The following is a 26,651-nucleotide window of genomic DNA, read 5'->3' as shown; positions in this document are numbered from 1 at the left end:
GCTGTATATGAAAATGTATTATTTCTTTGGTACACTAACCTATGTAACTAATATGGACCATTTCAGAGGACGGAGCGGACCCAACTGTGATCCCAGAGACCCAAATACCCAGCAGTAGGGAAAATAAATCCTCTCTGTGCTCTGCAACATTACATACACAAAATGCAAGCGCGTGCATTTTTTTATTGGCCCCATATACAGAATACATGTGAGGATGCTTGCCTTCCCAGTGTATTTCTCAAGCTCTTGAGAGCATATGCTATTTCCATGGGAACGCAAATAAGTTCATACTTTACATTTGTGTGTGACAAAAGGGGAAAAAAACTATTTTGTGTAAAATGCCAGCAGAGAGTGTTTCTGCCCGGTCTCGAACCGGGGGGACCTTTCGCGTGTGAGGCGAACGTGATAACCACTACACTACAGAAACAGCTGCTTGCTCACCTTTGTAGGGACTGGGAGAACAGGTGCAAAGGGCAGTGCAAGTGGACCTGCTTAAAGACTAATCAAATGCCTTGCGCCTGAAGCTCACACAATCCAGCCTAAAACATACGTCCTATCAAGCATGCGCACATATACAAGTATGCCAGCTGAGGGCCTATGCAGCGTACAGAGGGAAGGACATATTTCCACTTTGAGATCGGACGGCCAAAACTCACAAGCAAATCAAGGAATGTTACTGAGAGCTAACAGAGAACACAAAGTGCTTGTCGCAAGGACATGGCACGCAAAGAGGTTCAGGAAGTGAATTGTTCATCGACTACTGCTTACCGAGAAAACCAGAGAGTCTGTCCAATGAAAATAACATTGAAAAAACAAAAAAAGGTGCTCAAGTTAACCACCTTGATTGGGCTCGTCCGGGATTTGAACCCGGGACCTCTCGCACCCAAAGCGAGAATCATACCCCTAGACCAACGAGCCACGGTCCTTTGAGCATTTGACGGAATTGTCCTCAGCGTTTGCACCCCCCTTAGGATTCGAGGCCAAGAATGCCTATTCCTGAAGTTTGTTCCTGCCGCTGAAAGCCTTGTCGGTGTATGAGCCAAATGAATGCCCCAGTCGGCACGCTCTGACTGTCTTCACAGGTCTCCTCCTCATCCCGAAGGTTGGTGGCCCATTGACATCAGGGTGGAAGGTGCTTGCGATACACTGTTCCTTCCTTCCTTCCTTCCTTCCTTTATTCCTCTTATGCTGTTTATGTAATAAGAGGGGACGATACACAGAAGAGAGAAAGTGGCCCAACACACTAGACTAGCAGTCTTCTGATCAATCTGCAGCTGGCAAGGTGGGGGAGAGCCTTTATTTTGCACCTGCTGGGATCTGCATTGGCAGAAGCTCTGAGGGCTGGGCCTTTCCTTTTGCCTGTAAAAACAAAAAGCAACCCTCCTCCCTCCAGCCCTGAGAGCATGGGCGTGACACTGGAAAAAGCAGCATCTCCCCTTTGGTAAAGATGACCATTGCACAGCTGCTCACTCAGAGCTCGATCGTGCTCGATCAGGCGAGATATATTTAGGTCACCAGCAAAGTCTGTTCTCTTTTCTTGCGTAGGGTGAGCATTCACAGAGCCCAGCTTCGTTGACAAGAGTGCAAAAGGTGTATACTAAAAGCTTTCTGCTTTACTTGAGCGCCATGGCCGTTATTATATTTTGGCTGCTCCAAGCAATCTCTGTCCAGCCGATGCAAATTTCCAGCTCAAATTTTCCCAGCACTCAAAAAGTCCCTCCTCCCGCCAGCTCTGCTTTCAGGAAGTTCAGCAGAAGCAGTCCAACTTCTGTTCCCACTTCAGAGGAAAAGCTTTCTCGGGCCAGAGAAAGCCAGGGAATCACTGTACCGGCAAGTGCATTTCTTACAACTGGTAATCCCTCAGAACACAGAAATGAAGAAGCTGTATATGAAAATGTATTATTTCTTTGGTACACTAACCTATGTAACTAATATGGACCATTTCAGAGGACGGAGCGGACCCAACTGTGATCCCAGAGACCCAAATACCCAGCAGTAGGGAAAATAAATCCTCTCTGTGCTCTGCAACATTACATACACAAAATGCAAGCGCGTGCATTTTTTTATTGGCCCCATATACAGAATACATGTGAGGATGCTTGCCTTCCCAGTGTATTTCTCAAGCTCTTGAGAGCATATGCTATTTCCATGGGAACGCAAATAAGTTCATACTTTACATTTGTGTGTGACAAAAGGGGAAAAAAACTATTTTGTGTAAAATGCCAGCAGAGAGTGTTTCTGCCCGGTCTCGAACCGGGGACCTTTCGCGTGTGAGGCGAACGTGATAACCACTACACTACAGAAACAGCTGCTTGCTCACCTTTGTAGGGACTGGGAGAACAGGTGCAAAGGGCAGTGCAAGTGGACCTGCTTAAAGACTAATCAAATGCCTTGCGCCTGAAGCTCACACAATCCAGCCTAAAACATACGTCCTATCAAGCATGCGCACATATACAAGTATGCCAGCTGAGGGCCTATGCAGCGTACAGAGGGAAGGACATATTTCCACTTTGAGATCGGACGGCCAAAACTCACAAGCAAATCAAGGAATGTTACTGAGAGCTAACAGAGAACACAAAGTGCTTGTCGCAAGGACATGGCACGCAAAGAGGTTCAGGAAGTGAATTGTTCATCGACTACTGCTTACCGAGAAAACCAGAGAGTCTGTCCAATGAAAATAACATTGAAAAAACAAAAAAAAGGAGCTCAAGTTAACCACCTTGATTGGGCTCGTCCGGGATTTGAACCCGGGACCTCTCGCACCCAAAGCGAGAATCATACCCCTAGACCAACGAGCCACGGTCCTTTGAGCATTTGACGGAATTGTCCTCAGCGTTTGCACCCCCCTTAGGATTCGAGGCCAAGAATGCCTATTCCTGAAGTTTGTTCCTGCCGCTGAAAGCCTTGTCGGTGTATGAGCCAAATGAATGCCCCAGTCGGCACGCTCTGACTGTCTTCACAGGTCTCCTCCTCATCCCGAAGGTTGGTGGCCCATTGACATCAGGGTGGAAGGTGCTTGCGATACACTGTTCCTTCCTTCCTTCCTTTATTCCTCTTATGCTGTTTATGTAATAAGAGGGGACGATACACAGAAGAGAGAAAGTGGCCCAACACACTAGACTAGCAGTCTTCTGATCAATCTGCAGCTGGCAAGGTGGGGGAGAGCCTTTATTTTGCACCTGCTGGGATCTGCATTGGCAGAAGCTCTGAGGGCTGGGCCTTTCCTTTTGCCTGTAAAAACAAAAAGCAGCCCTCCTCCCTCCAGCCCTGAGAGCATGGGCGTGACACTGGAAAAAGCAGCATCTCCCCTTTGGTAAAGATGACCATTGCACAGCTGCTCACTCAGAGCTCGATCGTGCTCGATCAGGCGAGATATATTTAGGTCACCAGCAAAGTCTGTTCTCTTTTCTTGCGTAGGGTGAGCATTCACAGAGCCCAGCTTCGTTGACAAGAGTGCAAAAGGTGTATACTAAAAGCTTTCTGCTTTACTTGAGCGCCATGGCCGTTATTATATTTTGGCTGCTCCAAGCAATCTCTGTCCAGCCGATGCAAATTTCCAGCTCAAATTTTCCCAGCACTCAAAAAGTCCCTCCTCCCGCCAGCTCTGCTTTCAGGAAGTTCAGCAGAAGCAGTCCAACTTCTGTTCCCACTTCAGAGGAAAAGCTTTCTCGGGCCAGAGAAAGCCAGGGAATCACTGTACCGGCAAGTGCATTTCTTACAACTGGTAATCCCTCAGAACACAGAAATGAAGAAGCTGTATATGAAAATGTATTATTTCTTTGGTACACTAACCTATGTAACTAATATGGACCATTTCAGAGGACGGAGCGGACCCAACTGTGATCCCAGAGACCCAAATACCCAGCAGTAGGGAAAATAAATCCTCTCTGTGCTCTGCAACATTACATACACAAAATGCAAGCGCGTGCATTTTTTTATTGGCCCCATATACAGAATACATGTGAGGATGCTTGCCTTCCCAGTGTATTTCTCAAGCTCTTGAGAGCATATGCTATTTCCATGGGAACGCAAATAAGTTCATAATTTACATTTGTGTGTGACAAAAGGGGAAAAAAACTATTTTGTGTAAAATGCCAGCAGAGAGAGTTTCTGCCCGGTCTCGAACCGGGGACCTTTCGCGTGTGAGGCAAACGTGATAACCACTACACTACAGAAACAGCTGCTTGCTCACCTTTGTAGGGACTGGGAGAACAGGTGCAAAGGGCAGTGCAAGTGGACCTGCTTAAAGACTAATCAAATGCCTTGCGCCTGAAGCTCACACAATCCAGCCTAAAACATACGTCCTATCAAGCATGCGCACATATACAAGTATGCCAGCTGAGGGCCTATGCAGCGTACAGAGGGAAGGACATATTTCCACTTTGAGATCGGACGGCCAAAACTCACAAGCAAATCAAGGAATGTTACTGAGAGCTAACAGAGAACACAAAGTGCTTGTCGCAAGGACATGGCACGCAAAGAGGTTCAGGAAGTGAATTGTTCATCGACTACTGCTTACCGAGAAAACCAGAGAGTCTGTCCAATGAAAATAACATTAAAAAAACAAAAAAAAGGAGCTCAAGTTAACCACCTTGATTGGGCTCGTCCGGGATTTGAACCCGGGACCTCTCGCACCCAAAGCGAGAATCATACCCCTAGACCAACGAGCCACGGTCCTTTGAGCATTTGACGGAATTGTCCTCAGCGTTTGCACCCCCTTTAGGATTCGAGGCCAAGAATGCCTATTCCTGAAGTTTGTTCCTGCCGCTGAAAGCCTTGTCGGTGTATGAGCCAAATGAATGCCCCAGTCGGCACGCTCTGACTGTCTTCACAGGTCTCCTCCTCATCCCGAAGGTTGGTGGCCCATTGACATCAGGGTGGAAGGTGCTTGCGATACACTGTTCCTTCCTTCCTTCCTTCCTTCCTTTATTCCTCTTATGCTGTTTATGTAATAAGAGGGGACGATACACAGAAGAGAGAAAGTGGCCCAACACACTAGACTAGCAGTCTTCTGATCAATCTGCAGCTGGCAAGGTGGGGGAGAGCCTTTATTTTGCACCTGCTGGGATCTGCATTGGCAGAAGCTCTGAGGGCTGGGCCTTTCCTTTTGCCTGTAAAAACAGCCCTCCTCCCTCCAGCCCTGAGAGCATGGGCGTGACACTGGAAAAAGCAGCATCTCCCCTTTGGTAAAGATGACCATTGCACAGCTGCTCACTCAGAGCTCGATCGTGCTCGATCAGGCGAGATATATTTAGGTCACCAGCAAAGTCTGTTCTCTTTTCTTGCGTAGGGTGAGCATTCACAGAGCCCAGCTTCGTTGACAAGAGTGCAAAAGGTGTATACTAAAAGCTTTCTGCTTTACTTGAGCGCCATGGCCGTTATTATATTTTGGCTGCTCCAAGCAATCTCTGTCCAGCCGATGCAAATTTCCAGCTCAAATTTTCCCAGCACTCAAAAAGTCCCTCCTCCCGCCAGCTCTGCTTTCAGGAAGTTCAGCAGAAGCAGTCCAACTTCTGTTCCCACTTCAGAGGAAAAGCTTTCTCGGGCCAGAGAAAGCCAGGGAATCACTGTCCCGGCAAGTGCATTTCTTACAACTGGTAATCCCTCAGAACACAGAAATAAAGAAGCTGTATATGAAAATGTATTATTTCTTTGGTACACTAACCTATGTAACTAATATGGACCATTTCAGAGGACGGAGCGGACCCAACTGTGATCCCAGAGACCCAAATACCCAGCAGTAGGGAAAATAAATCCTCTCTGTGCTCTGCAACATTACATACACAAAATGCAAGCGCGTGCATTTTTTTATTGGCCCCATATACAGAATACATGTGAGGATGCTTGCCTTCCCAGTGTATTTCTCAAGCTCTTGAGAGCATATGCTATTTCCATGGGAACGCAAATAAGTTCATACTTTACATTTGTGTGTGACAAAAGGGGAAAAAAACTATTTTGTGTAAAATGCCAGCAGAGAGTGTTTCTGCCCGGTCTTGAACCGGGGACCTTTCGCGTGTGAGGCGAACGTGATAACCACTACACTACAGAAACAGCTGCTTGCTCACCTTTGTAGGGACTGGGAGAACAGGTGCAAAGGGCAGTGCAAGTGGACCTGCTTAAAGACTAATCAAATGCCTTGCGCCTGAAGCTCACACAATCCAGCCTAAAACATACGTCCTATCAAGCATGCGCACATATACAAGTATGCCAGCTGAGGGCCTATGCAGCGTACAGAGGGAAGGACATATTTCCACTTTGAGATCGGACGGCCAAAACTCACAAGCAAATCAAGGAATGTTACTGAGAGCTAACAGAGAACACAAAGTGCTTGTCGCAAGGACATGGCACGCAAAGAGGTTCAGGAAGTGAATTGTTCATCGACTACTGCTTACCGAGAAAACCAGAGAGTCTGTCCAATGAAAATAACATTGAAAAAACAAAAAAAAGGAGCTCAAGTTAACCACCTTGATTGGGCTCGTCCGGGATTTGAACCCGGGACCTCTCGCACCCAAAGCGAGAATCATACCCCTAGACCAACGAGCCACGGTCCTTTGAGCATTTGACGGAATTGTCCTCAGCGTTTGCACCCCCCTTAGGATTCGAGGCCAAGAATGCCTATTCCTGAAGTTTGTTCCTGCCGCTGAAAGCCTTGTCGGTGTATGAGCCAAATGAATGCCCCAGTCGGCACGCTCTGACTGTCTTCACAGGTCTCCTCCTCATCCCGAAGGTTGGTGGCCCATTGACATCAGGGTGGAAGGTGCTTGCGATACACTGTTCCTTCCTTCCTTCCTTCCTTTATTCCTCTTATGCTGTTTATGTAATAAGAGGGGACGATACACAGAAGAGAGAAAGTGGCCCAACACACTAGACTAGCAGTCTTCTGATCAATCTGCAGCTGGCAAGGTGGGGGAGAGCCTTTATTTTGCACCTGCTGGGATCTGCATTGGCAGAAGCTCTGAGGGCTGGGCCTTTCCTTTTGCCTGTAAAAACAAAAAGCAGCCCTCCTCCCTCCAGCCCTGAGAGCATGGGCGTGACACTGGAAAAAGCAGCATCTCCCCTTTGGTAAAGATGACCATTGCACAGCTGCTCACTCAGAGCTCGATCGTGCTCGATCAGGCGAGATATATTTAGGTCACCAGCAAAGTCTGTTCTCTTTTCTTGCGTAGGGTGAGCATTCACAGAGCCCAGCTTCGTTGACAAGAGTGCAAAAGGTGTATACTAAAAGCTTTCTGCTTTACTTGAGCGCCATGGCCGTTATTATATTTTGGCTGCTCCAAGCAATCTCTGTCCAGCCGATGCAAATTTCCAGCTCAAATTTTCCCAGCACTCAAAAAGTCCCTCCTCCCGCCAGCTCTGCTTTCAGGAAGTTCAGCAGAAGCAGTCCAACTTCTGTTCCCACTTCAGAGGAAAAGCTTTCTCGGGCCAGAGAAAGCCAGGGAATCACTGTACCGGCAAGTGCATTTCTTACAACTGGTAATCCCTCAGAACACAGAAATGAAGAAGCTGTATATGAAAATGTATTATTTCTTTGGTACACTAACCTATGTAACTAATATGGACCATTTCAGAGGACGGAGCGGACCCAACTGTGATCCCAGAGACCCAAATACCCAGCAGTAGGGAAAATAAATCCTCTCTGTGCTCTGCAACATTACATACACAAAATGCAAGCGCGTGCATTTTTTTATTGGCCCCATATACAGAATACATGTGAGGATGCTTGCCTTCCCAGTGTATTTCTCAAGCTCTTGAGAGCATATGCTATTTCCATGGGAACGCAAATAAGTTCATACTTTACATTTGTGTGTGACAAAAGGGGAAAAAAACTATTTTGTGTAAAATGCCAGCAGAGAGTGTTTCTGCCCGGTCTCGAACCGGGGGGACCTTTCACGTGTGAGGCGAACGTGATAACCACTACACTACAGAAACAGCTGCTTGCTCACCTTTGTAGGGACTGGGAGAACAGGTGCAAAGGGCAGTGCAAGTGGACCTGCTTAAAGACTAATCAAATGCCTTGCGCCTGAAGCTCACACAATCCAGCCTAAAACATACGTCCTATCAAGCATGCGCACATATACAAGTATGCCAGCTGAGGGCCTATGCAGCGTACAGAGGGAAGGACATATTTCCACTTTGAGATCGGACGGCCAAAACTCACAAGCAAATCAAGGAATGTTACTGAGAGCTAACAGAGAACACAAAGTGCTTGTCGCAAGGACATGGCACGCAAAGAGGTTCAGGAAGTGAATTGTTCATCGACTACTGCTTACCGAGAAAACCAGAGAGTCTGTCCAATGAAAATAACATTGAAAAAACAAAAAAAAGGAGCTCAAGTTAACCACCTTGATTGGGCTCGTCCGGGATTTGAACCCGGGACCTCTCGCACCCAAAGCGAGAATCATACCCCTAGACCAACGAGCCACGGTCCTTTGAGCATTTGACGGAATTGTCCTCAGCGTTTGCACCCCCCTTAGGATTCGAGGCCAAGAATGCCTATTCCTGAAGTTTGTTCCTGCCGCTGAAAGCCTTGTCGGTGTATGAGCCAAATGAATGCCCCAGTCGGCACGCTCTGACTGTCTTCACAGGTCTCCTCCTCATCCCGAAGGTTGGTGGCCCATTGACATCAGGGTGGAAGGTGCTTGCGATACACTGTTCCTTCCTTCCTTCCTTCCTTCCTTTATTCCTCTTATGCTGTTTATGTAATAAGAGGGGACGATACACAGAAGAGAGAAAGTGGCCCAACACACTAGACTAGCAGTCTTCTGATCAATCTGCAGCTGGCAAGGTGGGGGAGAGCCTTTATTTTGCACCTGCTGGGATCTGCATTGGGAGAAGCTCTGAGGGCTGGGCCTTTCCTTTTGCCTGTAAAAACAAAAAGCAGGTCTCCTCCCTCCAGCCCTGAGAGCATGGGCGTGACACTGGAAAAAGCAGCATCTCCCCTTTGGTAAAGATGACCATTGCACAGCTGCTCACTCAGAGCTCGATCGTGCTCGATCAGGGGAGATATATTTAGGTCACCAGCAAAGTCTGTTCTCTTTTCTTGCGTAGGGTGAGCATTCACAGAGCCCAGCTTCGTTGACAAGAGTGCAAAAGGTGTATACTAAAAGCTTTCTGCTTTACTTGAGCGCCATGGCCGTTATTATATTTTGGCTGCTCCAAGCAATCTCTGTCCAGCCGATGCAAATTTCCAGCTCAAATTTTCCCAGCACTCAAAAAGTCCCTCCTCCCGCCAGCTCTGCTTTCAGGAAGTTCAGCAGAAGCAGTCCAACTTCTGTTCCCACTTCAGAGGAAAAGCTTTCTCGGGCCAGAGAAAGCCAGGGAATCACTGTACCGGCAAGTGCATTTCTTACAACTGGTAATCCCTCAGAACACAGAAATGAAGAAGCTGTATATGAAAATGTATTATTTCTTTGGTACACTAACCTATGTAACTAATATGGACCATTTCAGAGGACGGAGCGGACCCAACTGTGATCCCAGAGACCCAAATACCCAGCAGTAGGGAAAATAAATCCTCTCTGTGCTCTGCAACATTACATACACAAAATGCAAGCGCGTGCATTTTTTTATTGGCCCCATATACAGAATACATGTGAGGATGCTTGCCTTCCCAGTGTATTTCTCAAGCTCTTGAGAGCATATGCTATTTCCATGGGAACGCAAATAAGTTCATACTTTACATTTGTGTGTGACAAAAGGGGAAAAAAACTATTTTGTGTAAAATGCCAGCAGAGAGTGTTTCTGCCCGGTCTCGAACCGGGGGGACCTTTCGCGTGTGAGGCGAACGTGATAACCACTACACTACAGAAACAGCTGCTTGCTCACCTTTGTAGGGACTGGGAGAACAGGTGCCTGCTTAAAGACTAATCAAATGCCTTGCGCCTGAAGCTCACACAATCCAGCCTAAAACATACGTCCTATCAAGCATGCGCACATATACAAGTATGCCAGCTGAGGGCCTATGCAGCGTACAGAGGGAAGGACATATTTCCACTTTGAGATCGGACGGCCAAAACTCACAAGCAAATCAAGGAATGTTACTGAGAGCTAACAGAGAACACAAAGTGCTTGTCGCAAGGACATGGCACGCAAAGAGGTTCAGGAAGTGAATTGTTCATCGACTACTGCTTACCGAGAAAACCAGAGAGTCTGTCCAATGAAAATAACATTAAAAAAACAAAAAAAAGGAGCTCAAGTTAACCACCTTGATTGGGCTCGTCCAGGATTTGAACCCGGGACCTCTCGCACCCAAAGCGAGAATCATACCCCTAGACCAACGAGCCACGGTCCTTTGAGCATTTGACGGAATTGTCCTCAGCGTTTGCACCCCCCTTAGGATTCGAGGCCAAGAATGCCTATTCCTGAAGTTTGTTCCTGCCGCTGAAAGCCTTGTCGGTGTATGAGCCAAATGAATGCCCCAGTCGGCACGCTCTGACTGTCTTCACAGGTCTCCTCCTCATCCCGAAGGTTGGTGGCCCATTGACATCAGGGTGGAAGGTGCTTGCGATACACTGTTCCTTCCTTCCTTCCTTCCTTCCTTCCTTTATTCCTCTTATGCTGTTTATGTAATAAGAGGGGACGATACACAGAAGAGAGAAAGTGGCCCAACACACTAGACTAGCAGTCTTCTGATCAATCTGCAGCTGGCAAGGTGGGGGAGAGCCTTTATTTTGCACCTGCTGGGATCTGCATTGGGAGAAGCTCTGAGGGCTGGGCCTTTCCTTTTGCCTGTAAAAACAAAAAGCAGGTCTCCTCCCTCCAGCCCTGAGAGCATGGGCGTGACACTGGAAAAAGCAGCATCTCCCCTTTGGTAAAGATGACCATTGCACAGCTGCTCACTCAGAGCTCGATCGTGCTCGATCAGGGGAGATATATTTAGGTCACCAGCAAAGTCTGTTCTCTTTTCTTGCGTAGGGTGAGCATTCACAGAGCCCAGCTTCGTTGACAAGAGTGCAAAAGGTGTATACTAAAAGCTTTCTGCTTTACTTGAGCGCCATGGCCGTTATTATATTTTGGCTGCTCCAAGCAATCTCTGTCCAGCCGATGCAAATTTCCAGCTCAAATTTTCCCAGCACTCAAAAAGTCCCTCCTCCCGCCAGCTCTGCTTTCAGGAAGTTCAGCAGAAGCAGTCCAACTTCTGTTCCCACTTCAGAGGAAAAGCTTTCTCGGGCCAGAGAAAGCCAGGGAATCACTGTACCGGCAAGTGCATTTCTTACAACTGGTAATCCCTCAGAACACAGAAATGAAGAAGCTGTATATGAAAATGTATTATTTCTTTGGTACACTAACCTATGTAACTAATATGGACCATTTCAGAGGACGGAGCGGACCCAACTGTGATCCCAGAGACCCAAATACCCAGCAGTAGGGAAAATAAATCCTCTCTGTGCTCTGCAACATTACATACACAAAATGCAAGCGCGTGCATTTTTTTATTGGCCCCATATACAGAATACATGTGAGGATGCTTGCCTTCCCAGTGTATTTCTCAAGCTCTTGAGAGCATATGCTATTTCCATGGGAACGCAAATAAGTTCATACTTTACATTTGTGTGTGACAAAAGGGGAAAAAAACTATTTTGTGTAAAATGCCAGCAGAGAGTGTTTCTGCCCGGTCTCGAACCGGGGGGACCTTTCGCGTGTGAGGCGAACGTGATAACCACTACACTACAGAAACAGCTGCTTGCTCACCTTTGTAGGGACTGGGAGAACAGGTGCCTGCTTAAAGACTAATCAAATGCCTTGCGCCTGAAGCTCACACAATCCAGCCTAAAACATACGTCCTATCAAGCATGCGCACATATACAAGTATGCCAGCTGAGGGCCTATGCAGCGTACAGAGGGAAGGACATATTTCCACTTTGAGATCGGACGGCCAAAACTCACAAGCAAATCAAGGAATGTTACTGAGAGCTAACAGAGAACACAAAGTGCTTGTCGCAAGGACATGGCACGCAAAGAGGTTCAGGAAGTGAATTGTTCATCGACTACTGCTTACCGAGAAAACCAGAGAGTCTGTCCAATGAAAATAACATTAAAAAAACAAAAAAAAGGAGCTCAAGTTAACCACCTTGATTGGGCTCGTCCAGGATTTGAACCCGGGACCTCTCGCACCCAAAGCGAGAATCATACCCCTAGACCAACGAGCCACGGTCCTTTGAGCATTTGACGGAATTGTCCTCAGCGTTTGCACCCCCCTTAGGATTCGAGGCCAAGAATGCCTATTCCTGAAGTTTGTTCCTGCCGCTGAAAGCCTTGTCGGTGTATGAGCCAAATGAATGCCCCAGTCGGCACGCTCTGACTGTCTTCACAGGTCTCCTCCTCATCCCGAAGGTTGGTGGCCCATTGACATCAGGGTGGAAGGTGCTTGCGATACACTGTTCCTTCCTTCCTTCCTTCCTTCCTTTATTCCTCTTATGCTGTTTATGTAATAAGAGGGGACGATACACAGAAGAGAGAAAGTGGCCCAACACACTAGACTAGCAGTCTTCTGATCAATCTGCAGCTGGCAAGGTGGGGGAGAGCCTTTATTTTGCACCTGCTGGGATCTGCATTGGCAGAAGCTCTGAGGGCTGGGCCTTTCCTTTTGCCTGTAAAAACAAAAAGCAGCCCTCCTCCCTCCAGCCCTGAGAGCATGGGCGTGACACTGGAAAAAGCAGCATCTCCCCTTTGGTAAAGATGACCATTGCACAGCTGCTCACTCAGAGCTCGATCGTGCTCGATCAGGCGAGATATATTTAGGTCACCAGCAAAGTCTGTTCTCTTTTCTTGCGTAGGGTGAGCATTCACAGAGCCCAGCTTCGTTGACAAGAGTGCAAAAGGTGTATACTAAAAGCTTTCTGCTTTACTTGAGCGCCATGGCCGTTATTATATTTTGGCTGCTCCAAGCAATCTCTGTCCAGCCGATGCAAATTTCCAGCTCAAATTTTCCCAGCACTCAAAAAGTCCCTCCTCCCGCCAGCTCTGCTTTCAGGAAGTTCAGCAGAAGCAGTCCAACTTCTGTTCCCACTTCAGAGGAAAAGCTTTCTCGGGCCAGAGAAAGCCAGGGAATCACTGTCCCGGCAAGTGCATTTCTTACAACTGGTAATCCCTCAGAACACAGAAATAAAGAAGCTGTATATGAAAATGTATTATTTCTTTGGTACACTAACCTATGTAACTAATATGGACCATTTCAGAGGACGGAGCGGACCCAACTGTGATCCCAGAGACCCAAATACCCAGCAGTAGGGAAAATAAATCCTCTCTGTGCTCTGCAACATTACATACACAAAATGCAAGCGCGTGCATTTTTTTATTGGCCCCATATACAGAATACATGTGAGGATGCTTGCCTTCCCAGTGTATTTCTCAAGCTCTTGAGAGCATATGCTATTTCCATGGGAACGCAAATAAGTTCATACTTTACATTTGTGTGTGACAAAAGGGGAAAAAAACTATTTTGTGTAAAATGCCAGCAGAGAGTGTTTCTGCCCGGTCTTGAACCGGGGACCTTTCGCGTGTGAGGCGAACGTGATAACCACTACACTACAGAAACAGCTGCTTGCTCACCTTTGTAGGGACTGGGAGAACAGGTGCAAAGGGCAGTGCAAGTGGACCTGCTTAAAGACTAATCAAATGCCTTGCGCCTGAAGCTCACACAATCCAGCCTAAAACATACGTCCTATCAAGCATGCGCACATATACAAGTATGCCAGCTGAGGGCCTATGCAGCGTACAGAGGGAAGGACATATTTCCACTTTGAGATCGGACGGCCAAAACTCACAAGCAAATCAAGGAATGTTACTGAGAGCTAACAGAGAACACAAAGTGCTTGTCGCAAGGACATGGCACGCAAAGAGGTTCAGGAAGTGAATTGTTCATCGACTACTGCTTACCGAGAAAACCAGAGAGTCTGTCCAATGAAAATAACATTGAAAAAACAAAAAAAAGGAGCTCAAGTTAACCACCTTGATTGGGCTCGTCCGGGATTTGAACCCGGGACCTCTCGCACCCAAAGCGAGAATCATACCCCTAGACCAACGAGCCACGGTCCTTTGAGCATTTGACGGAATTGTCCTCAGCGTTTGCACCCCCCTTAGGATTCGAGGCCAAGAATGCCTATTCCTGAAGTTTGTTCCTGCCGCTGAAAGCCTTGTCGGTGTATGAGCCAAATGAATGCCCCAGTCGGCACGCTCTGACTGTCTTCACAGGTCTCCTCCTCATCCCGAAGGTTGGTGGCCCATTGACATCAGGGTGGAAGGTGCTTGCGATACACTGTTCCTTCCTTCCTTCCTTCCTTTATTCCTCTTATGCTGTTTATGTAATAAGAGGGGACGATACACAGAAGAGAGAAAGTGGCCCAACACACTAGACTAGCAGTCTTCTGATCAATCTGCAGCTGGCAAGGTGGGGGAGAGCCTTTATTTTGCACCTGCTGGGATCTGCATTGGCAGAAGCTCTGAGGGCTGGGCCTTTCCTTTTGCCTGTAAAAACAAAAAGCAGCCCTCCTCCCTCCAGCCCTGAGAGCATGGGCGTGACACTGGAAAAAGCAGCATCTCCCCTTTGGTAAAGATGACCATTGCACAGCTGCTCACTCAGAGCTCGATCGTGCTCGATCAGGCGAGATATATTTAGGTCACCAGCAAAGTCTGTTCTCTTTTCTTGCGTAGGGTGAGCATTCACAGAGCCCAGCTTCGTTGACAAGAGTGCAAAAGGTGTATACTAAAAGCTTTCTGCTTTACTTGAGCGCCATGGCCGTTATTATATTTTGGCTGCTCCAAGCAATCTCTGTCCAGCCGATGCAAATTTCCAGCTCAAATTTTCCCAGCACTCAAAAAGTCCCTCCTCCCGCCAGCTCTGCTTTCAGGAAGTTCAGCAGAAGCAGTCCAACTTCTGTTCCCACTTCAGAGGAAAAGCTTTCTCGGGCCAGAGAAAGCCAGGGAATCACTGTACCGGCAAGTGCATTTCTTACAACTGGTAATCCCTCAGAACACAGAAATGAAGAAGCTGTATATGAAAATGTATTATTTCTTTGGTACACTAACCTATGTAACTAATATGGACCATTTCAGAGGACGGAGCGGACCCAACTGTGATCCCAGAGACCCAAATACCCAGCAGTAGGGAAAATAAATCCTCTCTGTGCTCTGCAACATTACATACACAAAATGCAAGCGCGTGCATTTTTTTATTGGCCCCATATACAGAATACATGTGAGGATGCTTGCCTTCCCAGTGTATTTCTCAAGCTCTTGAGAGCATATGCTATTTCCATGGGAACGCAAATAAGTTCATACTTTACATTTGTGTGTGACAAAAGGGGAAAAAAACTATTTTGTGTAAAATGCCAGCAGAGAGTGTTTCTGCCCGGTCTCGAACCGGGGGGACCTTTCACGTGTGAGGCGAACGTGATAACCACTACACTACAGAAACAGCTGCTTGCTCACCTTTGTAGGGACTGGGAGAACAGGTGCAAAGGGCAGTGCAAGTGGACCTGCTTAAAGACTAATCAAATGCCTTGCGCCTGAAGCTCACACAATCCAGCCTAAAACATACGTCCTATCAAGCATGCGCACATATACAAGTATGCCAGCTGAGGGCCTATGCAGCGTACAGAGGGAAGGACATATTTCCACTTTGAGATCGGACGGCCAAAACTCACAAGCAAATCAAGGAATGTTACTGAGAGCTAACAGAGAACACAAAGTGCTTGTCGCAAGGACATGGCACGCAAAGAGGTTCAGGAAGTGAATTGTTCATCGACTACTGCTTACCGAGAAAACCAGAGAGTCTGTCCAATGAAAATAACATTGAAAAAACAAAAAAAAGGAGCTCAAGTTAACCACCTTGATTGGGCTCGTCCGGGATTTGAACCCGGGACCTCTCGCACCCAAAGCGAGAATCATACCCCTAGACCAACGAGCCACGGTCCTTTGAGCATTTGACGGAATTGTCCTCAGCGTTTGCACCCCCCTTAGGATTCGAGGCCAAGAATGCCTATTCCTGAAGTTTGTTCCTGCCGCTGAAAGCCTTGTCGGTGTATGAGCCAAATGAATGCCCCAGTCGGCACGCTCTGACTGTCTTCACAGGTCTCCTCCTCATCCCGAAGGTTGGTGGCCCATTGACATCAGGGTGGAAGGTGCTTGCGATACACTGTTCCTTCCTTCCTTCCTTCCTTCCTTTATTCCTCTTATGCTGTTTATGTAATAAGAGGGGACGATACACAGAAGAGAGAAAGTGGCCCAACACACTAGACTAGCAGTCTTCTGATCAATCTGCAGCTGGCAAGGTGGGGGAGAGCCTTTATTTTGCACCTGCTGGGATCTGCATTGGGAGAAGCTCTGAGGGCTGGGCCTTTCCTTTTGCCTGTAAAAACAAAAAGCAGGTCTCCTCCCTCCAGCCCTGAGAGCATGGGCGTGACACTGGAAAAAGCAGCATCTCCCCTTTGGTAAAGATGACCATTGCACAGCTGCTCACTCAGAGCTCGATCGTGCTCGATCAGGGGAGATATATTTAGGTCACCAGCAAAGTCTGTTCTCTTTTCTTGCGTAGGGTGAGCATTCACAGAGCCCAGCTTCGTTGACAAGAGTGCAAAAGGTGTATACTAAAAGCTTTCTGCTTTACTTGAGCGCCATGGCCGTTATTATATTTTGGCTGCTCCAAGCAATCTCTGTCCAGCCGATGCAAATTTCCAGCTCAAATTTTCCCAGCACTCAAAAAGTCCCTCCTCCCGCCAGCTCTGCTTTCAGGAAGTTCAGCAGAAGCAGTCCAACTTCTGTTCCCACTTCAGAGGAAAAGCTTTCTCGGGCCAGAGAAAGCCAGGGAATCACTGTACCGGCAAGTGCATTTCTTACAACTGGTAATCCCTCAGAACACAGAAATGAAGAAGCTGTATATGAAAATGTATTATTTCTTTGGTACACTAACCTATGTAACTAATATGGACCATTTCAGAGGACGGAGCGGACCCAACTGTGATCCCAGAGACCCAAATACCCAGCAGTAGGGAAAATAAATCCTCTCTGTGCTCTGCAACATTACATACACAAAATGCAAGCGCGTGCATTTTTTTATTGGCCCCATATACAGAATACATGTGAGGATGCTTGCCTTCCCAGTGTATTTCTCAAGCTCTTGAGAGCATATGCTATTTCCATGGGAACGCAAATAAGTTCATACTTTACATTTGTGTGTGACAAAAGGGGAAAAAAACTATTTTGTGTAAAATGCCAGCAGAGAGTGTTTCTGCCCGGTCTCGAACCGGGGGGACCTTTCGCGTGTGAGGCGAACGTGATAACCACTACACTACAGAAACAGCTGCTTGCTCACCTTTGTAGGGACTGGGAGAACAGGTGCCTGCTTAAAGACTAATCAAATGCCTTGCGCCTGAAGCTCACACAATCCAGCCTAAAACATACGTCCTATCAAGCATGCGCACATATACAAGTATGCCAGCTGAGGGCCTATGCAGCGTACAGAGGGAAGGACATATTTCCACTTTGAGATCGGACGGCCAAAACTCACAAGCAAATCAAGGAATGTTACTGAGAGCTAACAGAGAACACAAAGTGCTTGTCGCAAGGACATGGCACGCAAAGAGGTTCAGGAAGTGAATTGTTCATCGACTACTGCTTACCGAGAAAACCAGAGAGTCTGTCCAATGAAAATAACATTAAAAAAACAAAAAAAAGGAGCTCAAGTTAACCACCTTGATTGGGCTCGTCCAGGATTTGAACCCGGGACCTCTCGCACCCAAAGCGAGAATCATACCCCTAGACCAACGAGCCACGGTCCTTTGAGCATTTGACGGAATTGTCCTCAGCGTTTGCACCCCCCTTAGGATTCGAGGCCAAGAATGCCTATTCCTGAAGTTTGTTCCTGCCGCTGAAAGCCTTGTCGGTGTATGAGCCAAATGAATGCCCCAGTCGGCACGCTCTGACTGTCTTCACAGGTCTCCTCCTCATCCCGAAGGTTGGTGGCCCATTGACATCAGGGTGGAAGGTGCTTGCGATACACTGTTCCTTCCTTCCTTCCTTCCTTCCTTCCTTTATTCCTCTTATGCTGTTTATGTAATAAGAGGGGACGATACACAGAAGAGAGAAAGTGGCCCAACACACTAGACTAGCAGTCTTCTGATCAATCTGCAGCTGGCAAGGTGGGGGAGAGCCTTTATTTTGCACCTGCTGGGATCTGCATTGGGAGAAGCTCTGAGGGCTGGGCCTTTCCTTTTGCCTGTAAAAACAAAAAGCAGGTCTCCTCCCTCCAGCCCTGAGAGCATGGGCGTGACACTGGAAAAAGCAGCATCTCCCCTTTGGTAAAGATGACCATTGCACAGCTGCTCACTCAGAGCTCGATCGTGCTCGATCAGGGGAGATATATTTAGGTCACCAGCAAAGTCTGTTCTCTTTTCTTGCGTAGGGTGAGCATTCACAGAGCCCAGCTTCGTTGACAAGAGTGCAAAAGGTGTATACTAAAAGCTTTCTGCTTTACTTGAGCGCCATGGCCGTTATTATATTTTGGCTGCTCCAAGCAATCTCTGTCCAGCCGATGCAAATTTCCAGCTCAAATTTTCCCAGCACTCAAAAAGTCCCTCCTCCCGCCAGCTCTGCTTTCAGGAAGTTCAGCAGAAGCAGTCCAACTTCTGTTCCCACTTCAGAGGAAAAGCTTTCTCGGGCCAGAGAAAGCCAGGGAATCACTGTACCGGCAAGTGCATTTCTTACAACTGGTAATCCCTCAGAACACAGAAATGAAGAAGCTGTATATGAAAATGTATTATTTCTTTGGTACACTAACCTATGTAACTAATATGGACCATTTCAGAGGACGGAGCGGACCCAACTGTGATCCCAGAGACCCAAATACCCAGCAGTAGGGAAAATAAATCCTCTCTGTGCTCTGCAACATTACATACACAAAATGCAAGCGCGTGCATTTTTTTATTGGCCCCATATACAGAATACATGTGAGGATGCTTGCCTTCCCAGTGTATTTCTCAAGCTCTTGAGAGCATATGCTATTTCCATGGGAACGCAAATAAGTTCATACTTTACATTTGTGTGTGACAAAAGGGGAAAAAAACTATTTTGTGTAAAATGCCAGCAGAGAGTGTTTCTGCCCGGTCTCGAACCGGGGGGACCTTTCGCGTGTGAGGCGAACGTGATAACCACTACACTACAGAAACAGCTGCTTGCTCACCTTTGTAGGGACTGGGAGAACAGGTGCCTGCTTAAAGACTAATCAAATGCCTTGCGCCTGAAGCTCACACAATCCAGCCTAAAACATACGTCCTATCAAGCATGCGCACATATACAAGTATGCCAGCTGAGGGCCTATGCAGCGTACAGAGGGAAGGACATATTTCCACTTTGAGATCGGACGGCCAAAACTCACAAGCAAATCAAGGAATGTTACTGAGAGCTAACAGAGAACACAAAGTGCTTGTCGCAAGGACATGGCACGCAAAGAGGTTCAGGAAGTGAATTGTTCATCGACTACTGCTTACCGAGAAAACCAGAGAGTCTGTCCAATGAAAATAACATTAAAAAAACAAAAAAAAGGAGCTCAAGTTAACCACCTTGATTGGGCTCGTCCAGGATTTGAACCCGGGACCTCTCGCACCCAAAGCGAGAATCATACCCCTAGACCAACGAGCCACGGTCCTTTGAGCATTTGACGGAATTGTCCTCAGCGTTTGCACCCCCCTTAGGATTCGAGGCCAAGAATGCCTATTCCTGAAGTTTGTTCCTGCCGCTGAAAGCCTTGTCGGTGTATGAGCCAAATGAATGCCCCAGTCGGCACGCTCTGACTGTCTTCACAGGTCTCCTCCTCATCCCGAAGGTTGGTGGCCCATTGACATCAGGGTGGAAGGTGCTTGCGATACACTGTTCCTTCCTTCCTTCCTTCCTTCCTTTATTCCTCTTATGCTGTTTATGTAATAAGAGGGGACGATACACAGAAGAGAGAAAGTGGCCCAACACACTAGACTAGCAGTCTTCTGATCAATCTGCAGCTGGCAAGGTGGGGGAGAGCCTTTATTTTGCACCTGCTGGGATCTGCATTGGCAGAAGCTCTGAGGGCTGGGCCTTTCCTTTTGCCTGTAAAAACAAAAAGCAGCCCTCCTCCCTCCAGCCCTGAGAGCATGGGCGTGACACTGGAAAAAGCAGCATCTCCCCTTTGGTAAAGATGACCATTGCACAGCTGCTCACTCAGAGCTCGATCGTGCTCGATCAGGCGAGATATATTTAGGTCACCAGCAAAGTCTGTTCTCTTTTCTTGCGTAGGGTGAGCATTCACAGAGCCCAGCTTCGTTGACAAGAGTGCAAAAGGTGTATACTAAAAGCTTTCTGCTTTACTTGAGCGCCATGGCCGTTATTATATTTTGGCTGCTCCAAGCAATCTCTGTCCAGCCGATGCAAATTTCCAGCTCAAATTTTCCCAGCACTCAAAAAGTCCCTCCTCCCGCCAGCTCTGCTTTCAGGAAGTTCAGCAGAAGCAGTCCAACTTCTGTTCCCACTTCAGAGGAAAAGCTTTCTCGGGCCAGAGAAAGCCAGGGAATCACTGTACCGGCAAGTGCATTTCTTACAACTGGTAATCCCTCAGAACACAGAAATGAAGAAGCTGTATATGAAAATGTATTATTTCTTTGGTACACTAACCTATGTAACTAATATGGACCATTTCAGAGGACGGAGCGGACCCAACTGTGATCCCAGAGACCCAAATACCCAGCAGTAGGGAAAATAAATCCTCTCTGTGCTCTGCAACATTACATACACAAAATGCAAGCGCGTGCATTTTTTTATTGGCCCCATATACAGAATACATGTGAGGATGCTTGCCTTCCCAGTGTATTTCTCAAGCTCTTGAGAGCATATGCTATTTCCATGGGAACGCAAATAAGTTCATACTTTACATTTGTGTGTGACAAAAGGGGAAAAAAACTATTTTGTGTAAAATGCCAGCAGAGAGTGTTTCTGCCCGGTCTCGAACCGGGGGGACCTTTCGCGTGTGAGGCGAACGTGATAACCACTACACTACAGAAACAGCTGCTTGCTCACCTTTGTAGGGACTGGGAGAACAGGTGCAAAGGGCAGTGCAAGTGGACCTGCTTAAAGACTAATCAAATGCCTTGCGCCTGAAGCTCACACAATCCAGCCTAAAACATACGTCCTATCAAGCATGCGCACATATACAAGTATGCCAGCTGAGGGCCTATGCAGCGTACAGAGGGAAGGACATATTTCCACTTTGAGATCGGACGGCCAAAACTCACAAGCAAATCAAGGAATGTTACTGAGAGCTAACAGAGAACACAAAGTGCTTGTCGCAAGGACATGGCACGCAAAGAGGTTCAGGAAGTGAATTGTTCATCGACTACTGCTTACCGAGAAAACCAGAGAGTCTGTCCAATGAAAATAACATTGAAAAAACAAAAAAAAGGACCTCAAGTTAACCACCTTGATTGGGCTCGTCCGGGATTTGAACCCGGGACCTCTCGCACCCAAAGCGAGAATCATACCCCTAGACCAACGAGCCACGGTCCTTTGAGCATTTGACGGAATTGTCCTCAGCGTTTGCACCCCCCTTAGGATTCGAGGCCAAGAATGCCTATTCCTGAAGTTTGTTCCTGCCGCTGAAAGCCTTGTCGGTGTATGAGCCAAATGAATGCCCCAGTCGGCACGCTCTGACTGTCTTCACAGGTCTCCTCCTCATCCCGAAGGTTGGTGGCCCATTGACATCAGGGTGGAAGGTGCTTGCGATACACTGTTCCTTCCTTCCTTCCTTCCTTCCTTTATTCCTCTTATGCTGTTTATGTAATAAGAGGGGACGATACACAGAAGAGAGAAAGTGGCCCAACACACTAGACTAGCAGTCTTCTGATCAATCTGCAGCTGGCAAGGTGGGGGAGAGCCTTTATTTTGCACCTGCTGGGATCTGCATTGGCAGAAGCTCTGAGGGCTGGGCCTTTCGTTTTGCCTGTAAAAACAAAAAGCAGCCCTCCTCCCTCCAGCCCTGAGAGCATGGGCGTGACACTGGAAAAAGCAGCATCTCCCCTTTGGTAAAGATGACCATTGCACAGCTGCTCACTCAGAGCTCGATCGTGCTCGATCAGGCGAGATATATTTAGGTCACCAGCAAAGTCTGTTCTCTTTTCTTGCGTAGGGTGAGCATTCACAGAGCCCAGCTTCGTTGACAAGAGTGCAAAAGGTGTATACTAAAAGCTTTCTGCTTTACTTGAGCGCCATGGCCGTTATTATATTTTGGCTGCTCCAAGCAATCTCTGTCCAGCCGATGCAAATTTCCAGCTCAAATTTTCCCAGCACTCAAAAAGTCCCTCCTCCCGCCAGCTCTGCTTTCAGGAAGTTCAGCAGAAGCAGTCCAACTTCTGTTCCCACTTCAGAGGAAAAGCTTTCTCGGGCCAGAGAAAGCCAGGGAATCACTGTACCGGCAAGTGCATTTCTTACAACTGGTAATCCCTCAGAACACAGAAATGAAGAAGCTGTATATGAAAATGTATTATTTCTTTGGTACACTAACCTATGTAACTAATATGGACCATTTCAGAGGACGGAGCGGACCCAACTGTGATCCCAGAGACCCAAATACCCAGCAGTAGGGAAAATAAATCCTCTCTGTGCTCTGCAACATTACATACACAAAATGCAAGCGCGTGCATTTTTTTATTGGCCCCATATACAGAATACATGTGAGGATGCTTGCCTTCCCAGTGTATTTCTCAAGCTCTTGAGAGCATATGCTATTTCCATGGGAACGCAAATAAGTTCATACTTTACATTTGTGTGTGACAAAAGGGGAAAAAAACTATTTTGTGTAAAATGCCAGCAGAGAGTGTTTCTGCCCGGTCTCGAACCGGGGACCTTTCGCGTGTGAGGCGAACGTGATAACCACTACACTACAGAAACAGCTGCTTGCTCACTTTTGTAGGGACTGGGAGAACAGGTGCAAAGGGCAGTGCAAGTGGACCTGCTTAAAGACTAATCAAATGCCTTGCGCCTGAAGCTCACACAATCCAGCCTAAAACATACGTCCTATCAAGCATGCGCACATATACAAGTATGCCAGCTGAGGGCCTATGCAGCGTACAGAGGGAAGGACATATTTCCACTTTGAGATCGGACGGCCAAAACTCACAAGCAAATCAAGGAATGTTACTGAGAGCTAACAGAGAACACAAAGTGCTTGTCGCAAGGACATGGCACGCAAAGAGGTTCAGGAAGTGAATTGTTCATCGACTACTGCTTACCGAGAAAACCAGAGAGTCTGTCCAATGAAAATAACATTGAAAAAACAAAAAAAAGGAGCTCAAGTTAACCACCTTGATTGGGCTCGTCCGGGATTTGAACCCGGGACCTCTCGCACCCAAAGCGAGAATCATACCCCTAGACCAACGAGCCACGGTCCTTTGAGCATTTGACGGAATTGTCCTCAGCGTTTGCACCCCCCTTAGGATTCGAGGCCAAGAATGCCTATTCCTGAAGTTTGTTCCTGCCGCTGAAAGCCTTGTCGGTGTATGAGCCAAATGAATGCCCCAGTCGGCACGCTCTGACTGTCTTCACAGGTCTCCTCCTCATCCCGAAGGTTGGTGGCCCATTGACATCAGGGTGGAAGGTGCTTGCGATACACTGTTCCTTCCTTCCTTCCTTTATTCCTCTTATGCTGTTTATGTAATAAGAGGGGACGATACACAGAAGAGAGAAAGTGGCCCAACACACTAGACTAGCAGTCTTCTGATCAATCTGCAGCTGGCAAGGTGGGGGAGAGCCTTTATTTTGCACCTGCTGGGATCTGCATTGGCAGAAGCTCTGAGGGCTGGGCCTTTCCTTTTGCCTGTAAAAACAAAAAGCAGCCCTCCTCCCTCCAGCCCTGAGAGCATGGGCGTGACACTGGAAAAAGCAGCATCTCCCCTTTGGTAAAGATGACCATTGCACAGCTGCTCACTCAGAGCTCGATCGTGCTCGATCAGGTGAGATATATTTAGGTCACCAGCAAAGTCTGTTCTCTTTTCTTGCGTAGGGTGAGCATTCACAGAGCCCAGCTTCGTTGACAAGAGTGCAAAAGGTGTATACTAAAAGCTTTCTGCTTTACTTGAGCGCCATGGCCGTTATTATATTTTGGCTGCTCCAAGCAATCTCTGTCCAGCCGATGCAAATTTCCAGCTCAAATTTTCCCAGCACTCAAAAAGTCCCTCCTCCCGCCAGCTCTGCTTTCAGGAAGTTCAGCAGAAGCAGTCCAACTTCTGTTCCCACTTCAGAGGAAAAGCTTTCTCGGGCCAGAGAAAGCCAGGGAATCACTGTACCGGCAAGTGCATTTCTTACAACTGGTAATCCCTCAGAACACAGAAATGAAGAAGCTGTATATGAAAATGTATTATTTCTTTGGTACACTAACCTATGTAACTAATATGGACCATTTCAGAGGACGGAGCGGACCCAACTGTGATCCCAGAGACCCAAATACCCAGCAGTAGGGAAAATAAATCCTCTCTGTGCTCTGCAACATTACATACACAAAATGCAAGCGCGTGCATTTTTTTATTGGCCCCATATACAGAATACATGTGAGGATGCTTGCCTTCCCAGTGTATTTCTCAAGCTCTTGAGAGCATATGCTATTTCCATGGGAACGCAAATAAGTTCATACTTTACATTTGTGTGTGACAAAAGGGGAAAAAAACTATTTTGTGTAAAATGCCAGCAGAGAGTGTTTCTGCCCGGTCTCGAACCGGGGGGACCTTTCGCGTGTGAGGCGAACGTGATAACCACTACACTACAGAAACAGCTGCTTGCTCACCTTTGTAGGGACTGGGAGAACAGGTGCCTGCTTAAAGACTAATCAAATGCCTTGCGCCTGAAGCTCACACAATCCAGCCTAAAACATACGTCCTATCAAGCATGCGCACATATACAAGTATGCCAGCTGAGGGCCTATGCAGCGTACAGAGGGAAGGACATATTTCCACTTTGAGATCGGACGGCCAAAACTCACAAGCAAATCAAGGAATGTTACTGAGAGCTAACAGAGAACACAAAGTGCTTGTCGCAAGGACATGGCACGCAAAGAGGTTCAGGAAGTGAATTGTTCATCGACTACTGCTTACCGAGAAAACCAGAGAGTCTGTCCAATGAAAATAACATTAAAAAAACAAAAAAAAGGAGCTCAAGTTAACCACCTTGATTGGGCTCGTCCAGGATTTGAACCCGGGACCTCTCGCACCCAAAGCGAGAATCATACCCCTAGACCAACGAGCCACGGTCCTTTGAGCATTTGACGGAATTGTCCTCAGCGTTTGCACCCCCCTTAGGATTCGAGGCCAAGAATGCCTATTCCTGAAGTTTGTTCCTGCCGCTGAAAGCCTTGTCGGTGTATGAGCCAAATGAATGCCCCAGTCGGCACGCTCTGACTGTCTTCACAGGTCTCCTCCTCATCCCGAAGGTTGGTGGCCCATTGACATCAGGGTGGAAGGTGCTTGCGATACACTGTTCCTTCCTTCCTTCCTTCCTTCCTTTATTCCTCTTATGCTGTTTATGTAATAAGAGGGGACGATACACAGAAGAGAGAAAGTGGCCCAACACACTAGACTAGCAGTCTTCTGATCAATCTGCAGCTGGCAAGGTGGGGGAGAGCCTTTATTTTGCACCTGCTGGGATCTGCATTGGCAGAAGCTCTGAGGGCTGGGCCTTTCCTTTTGCCTGTAAAAACAAAAAGCAGCCCTCCTCCCTCCAGCCCTGAGAGCATGGGCGTGACACTGGAAAAAGCAGCATCTCCCCTTTGGTAAAGATGACCATTGCACAGCTGCTCACTCAGAGCTCGATCGTGCTCGATCAGGCGAGATATATTTAGGTCACCAGCAAAGTCTGTTCTCTTTTCTTGCGTAGGGTGAGCATTCACAGAGCCCAGCTTCGTTGACAAGAGTGCAAAAGGTGTATACTAAAAGCTTTCTGCTTTACTTGAGCGCCATGGCCGTTATTATATTTTGGCTGCTCCAAGCAATCTCTGTCCAGCCGATGCAAATTTCCAGCTCAAATTTTCCCAGCACTCAAAAAGTCCCTCCTCCCGCCAGCTCTGCTTTCAGGAAGTTCAGCAGAAGCAGTCCAACTTCTGTTCCCACTTCAGAGGAAAAGCTTTCTCGGGCCAGAGAAAGCCAGGGAATCACTGTACCGGCAAGTGCATTTCTTACAACTGGTAATCCCTCAGAACACAGAAATGAAGAAGCTGTATATGAAAATGTATTATTTCTTTGGTACACTAACCTATGTAACTAATATGGACCATTTCAGAGGACGGAGCGGACCCAACTGTGATCCCAGAGACCCAAATACCCAGCAGTAGGGAAAATAAATCCTCTCTGTGCTCTGCAACATTACATACACAAAATGCAAGCGCGTGCATTTTTTTATTGGCCCCATATACAGAATACATGTGAGGATGCTTGCCTTCCCAGTGTATTTCTCAAGCTCTTGAGAGCATATGCTATTTCCATGGGAACGCAAATAAGTTCATACTTTACATTTGTGTGTGACAAAAGGGGAAAAAAACTATTTTGTGTAAAATGCCAGCAGAGAGTGTTTCTGCCCGGTCTCGAACCGGGGGGACCTTTCGCGTGTGAGGCGAACGTGATAACCACTACACTACAGAAACAGCTGCTTGC

At 47.3% G+C, this 26,651-nt stretch overlaps 27 non-coding genes across 27 annotated transcripts; all 27 read right to left on the bottom strand.

Moving 5' to 3' along the window:
- Positions 1-352: 352 nt before the first annotated feature.
- Positions 353-427, bottom strand: TRNAV-CAC (transfer RNA valine (anticodon CAC)). The gene has a single exon. It is a non-coding gene; the product is annotated as a tRNA-Val (tRNA).
- Positions 428-846: 419 nt separating this feature from the next.
- On the bottom strand, positions 847-918 carry TRNAP-UGG (transfer RNA proline (anticodon UGG)). The gene has a single exon. It is a non-coding gene; the product is annotated as a tRNA-Pro (tRNA).
- A 1,315-nt stretch (positions 919-2,233) lies between these two features.
- TRNAV-CAC (transfer RNA valine (anticodon CAC)) lies at positions 2,234-2,306 on the bottom strand. Its single transcript has one exon. It is a non-coding gene; the product is annotated as a tRNA-Val (tRNA).
- A 420-nt stretch (positions 2,307-2,726) lies between these two features.
- On the bottom strand, positions 2,727-2,798 carry TRNAP-UGG (transfer RNA proline (anticodon UGG)). The gene has a single exon. It is a non-coding gene; the product is annotated as a tRNA-Pro (tRNA).
- A 1,307-nt stretch (positions 2,799-4,105) lies between these two features.
- TRNAV-CAC (transfer RNA valine (anticodon CAC)) lies at positions 4,106-4,178 on the bottom strand. The gene has a single exon. It is a non-coding gene; the product is annotated as a tRNA-Val (tRNA).
- A 420-nt stretch (positions 4,179-4,598) lies between these two features.
- On the bottom strand, positions 4,599-4,670 carry TRNAP-UGG (transfer RNA proline (anticodon UGG)). Its single transcript has one exon. It is a non-coding gene; the product is annotated as a tRNA-Pro (tRNA).
- A 1,308-nt stretch (positions 4,671-5,978) lies between these two features.
- On the bottom strand, positions 5,979-6,051 carry TRNAV-CAC (transfer RNA valine (anticodon CAC)). Its single transcript has one exon. It is a non-coding gene; the product is annotated as a tRNA-Val (tRNA).
- Positions 6,052-6,471: 420 nt separating this feature from the next.
- TRNAP-UGG (transfer RNA proline (anticodon UGG)) lies at positions 6,472-6,543 on the bottom strand. The gene has a single exon. It is a non-coding gene; the product is annotated as a tRNA-Pro (tRNA).
- Positions 6,544-8,349: 1,806 nt separating this feature from the next.
- TRNAP-UGG (transfer RNA proline (anticodon UGG)) lies at positions 8,350-8,421 on the bottom strand. Its single transcript has one exon. It is a non-coding gene; the product is annotated as a tRNA-Pro (tRNA).
- A 1,315-nt stretch (positions 8,422-9,736) lies between these two features.
- On the bottom strand, positions 9,737-9,811 carry TRNAV-CAC (transfer RNA valine (anticodon CAC)). The gene has a single exon. It is a non-coding gene; the product is annotated as a tRNA-Val (tRNA).
- A 400-nt stretch (positions 9,812-10,211) lies between these two features.
- TRNAP-UGG (transfer RNA proline (anticodon UGG)) lies at positions 10,212-10,283 on the bottom strand. The gene has a single exon. It is a non-coding gene; the product is annotated as a tRNA-Pro (tRNA).
- Positions 10,284-11,602: 1,319 nt separating this feature from the next.
- Positions 11,603-11,677, bottom strand: TRNAV-CAC (transfer RNA valine (anticodon CAC)). Its single transcript has one exon. It is a non-coding gene; the product is annotated as a tRNA-Val (tRNA).
- A 400-nt stretch (positions 11,678-12,077) lies between these two features.
- On the bottom strand, positions 12,078-12,149 carry TRNAP-UGG (transfer RNA proline (anticodon UGG)). The gene has a single exon. It is a non-coding gene; the product is annotated as a tRNA-Pro (tRNA).
- Positions 12,150-13,464: 1,315 nt separating this feature from the next.
- On the bottom strand, positions 13,465-13,537 carry TRNAV-CAC (transfer RNA valine (anticodon CAC)). The gene has a single exon. It is a non-coding gene; the product is annotated as a tRNA-Val (tRNA).
- A 420-nt stretch (positions 13,538-13,957) lies between these two features.
- On the bottom strand, positions 13,958-14,029 carry TRNAP-UGG (transfer RNA proline (anticodon UGG)). Its single transcript has one exon. It is a non-coding gene; the product is annotated as a tRNA-Pro (tRNA).
- Positions 14,030-15,835: 1,806 nt separating this feature from the next.
- Positions 15,836-15,907, bottom strand: TRNAP-UGG (transfer RNA proline (anticodon UGG)). The gene has a single exon. It is a non-coding gene; the product is annotated as a tRNA-Pro (tRNA).
- Positions 15,908-17,222: 1,315 nt separating this feature from the next.
- Positions 17,223-17,297, bottom strand: TRNAV-CAC (transfer RNA valine (anticodon CAC)). The gene has a single exon. It is a non-coding gene; the product is annotated as a tRNA-Val (tRNA).
- A 400-nt stretch (positions 17,298-17,697) lies between these two features.
- TRNAP-UGG (transfer RNA proline (anticodon UGG)) lies at positions 17,698-17,769 on the bottom strand. Its single transcript has one exon. It is a non-coding gene; the product is annotated as a tRNA-Pro (tRNA).
- A 1,319-nt stretch (positions 17,770-19,088) lies between these two features.
- TRNAV-CAC (transfer RNA valine (anticodon CAC)) lies at positions 19,089-19,163 on the bottom strand. The gene has a single exon. It is a non-coding gene; the product is annotated as a tRNA-Val (tRNA).
- Positions 19,164-19,563: 400 nt separating this feature from the next.
- TRNAP-UGG (transfer RNA proline (anticodon UGG)) lies at positions 19,564-19,635 on the bottom strand. The gene has a single exon. It is a non-coding gene; the product is annotated as a tRNA-Pro (tRNA).
- A 1,315-nt stretch (positions 19,636-20,950) lies between these two features.
- TRNAV-CAC (transfer RNA valine (anticodon CAC)) lies at positions 20,951-21,025 on the bottom strand. The gene has a single exon. It is a non-coding gene; the product is annotated as a tRNA-Val (tRNA).
- Positions 21,026-21,445: 420 nt separating this feature from the next.
- Positions 21,446-21,517, bottom strand: TRNAP-UGG (transfer RNA proline (anticodon UGG)). The gene has a single exon. It is a non-coding gene; the product is annotated as a tRNA-Pro (tRNA).
- A 1,315-nt stretch (positions 21,518-22,832) lies between these two features.
- TRNAV-CAC (transfer RNA valine (anticodon CAC)) lies at positions 22,833-22,905 on the bottom strand. The gene has a single exon. It is a non-coding gene; the product is annotated as a tRNA-Val (tRNA).
- A 420-nt stretch (positions 22,906-23,325) lies between these two features.
- Positions 23,326-23,397, bottom strand: TRNAP-UGG (transfer RNA proline (anticodon UGG)). The gene has a single exon. It is a non-coding gene; the product is annotated as a tRNA-Pro (tRNA).
- A 1,307-nt stretch (positions 23,398-24,704) lies between these two features.
- On the bottom strand, positions 24,705-24,779 carry TRNAV-CAC (transfer RNA valine (anticodon CAC)). Its single transcript has one exon. It is a non-coding gene; the product is annotated as a tRNA-Val (tRNA).
- Positions 24,780-25,179: 400 nt separating this feature from the next.
- On the bottom strand, positions 25,180-25,251 carry TRNAP-UGG (transfer RNA proline (anticodon UGG)). The gene has a single exon. It is a non-coding gene; the product is annotated as a tRNA-Pro (tRNA).
- Positions 25,252-26,566: 1,315 nt separating this feature from the next.
- Positions 26,567-26,641, bottom strand: TRNAV-CAC (transfer RNA valine (anticodon CAC)). Its single transcript has one exon. It is a non-coding gene; the product is annotated as a tRNA-Val (tRNA).
- Positions 26,642-26,651: the final 10 nt, after the last annotated feature.

Source organism: Ambystoma mexicanum, chromosome 2q (genome assembly GCF_040938575.1).
Source record: "Ambystoma mexicanum isolate Mex_15411 chromosome 2q, UKY_AmexF1_1, whole genome shotgun sequence".
Taxonomy (NCBI): domain Eukaryota; kingdom Metazoa; phylum Chordata; class Amphibia; order Caudata; family Ambystomatidae; genus Ambystoma; species Ambystoma mexicanum.
Note: the sequence above shows the minus strand (reverse complement) of the source record. Positions and strands in the feature narration are given on the sequence as shown.